Raw genomic sequence first — 292 nt, forward strand, 5'->3', positions numbered from 1 at the left:
TCTGAGCAAAACTAGTTTGAACACTAAAAAAAGAGACCAGACGACAGGAATGTAAAAAAAAAAATCGCCTGGTATATAAGTGAGCCCGGACGAAGACTGAAAGATTCTTCTGGATGCTTCAGTAGACTTTAAAGGTAAGTATATTCACAAAGAAATGTTTTCTCTCCTTTTTGTCCACTTTAGACAGGTTTCCAGATATTACGAACGATGATCATCCCGGCCAAAGTCAATGAAATATTTAATGTACCAATGTAGCATATTAATTAGTTCTTTGTTTTGTTAAAGAAAAAAG

At 34.2% G+C, this 292-nt stretch overlaps 1 protein-coding gene across 2 annotated transcripts in view; it reads left to right on the forward strand.

The window, feature by feature from the left end:
- Nucleotides 1-292, forward strand: part of LOC119586039 — an 8,054-nt gene that overhangs the window by 4,665 nt on the left and 3,097 nt on the right. The window contains exon 1 of one of the 2 annotated variants that reach the window (XM_037934743.1): nucleotides 66-134. The exons of the other annotated variant lie outside the window; for it this stretch is intronic. The gene's annotated coding sequence lies outside the window, so the exon portion shown is untranslated. Of the gene's footprint in view, nucleotides 1-65; nucleotides 135-292 lie in introns of those variants that run through there. 2 annotated transcript variants of the gene reach the window in all.

This window comes from Penaeus monodon, chromosome 20 (genome assembly GCF_015228065.2).
Source record: "Penaeus monodon isolate SGIC_2016 chromosome 20, NSTDA_Pmon_1, whole genome shotgun sequence".
NCBI lineage: Eukaryota > Metazoa > Arthropoda > Malacostraca > Decapoda > Penaeidae > Penaeus > Penaeus monodon.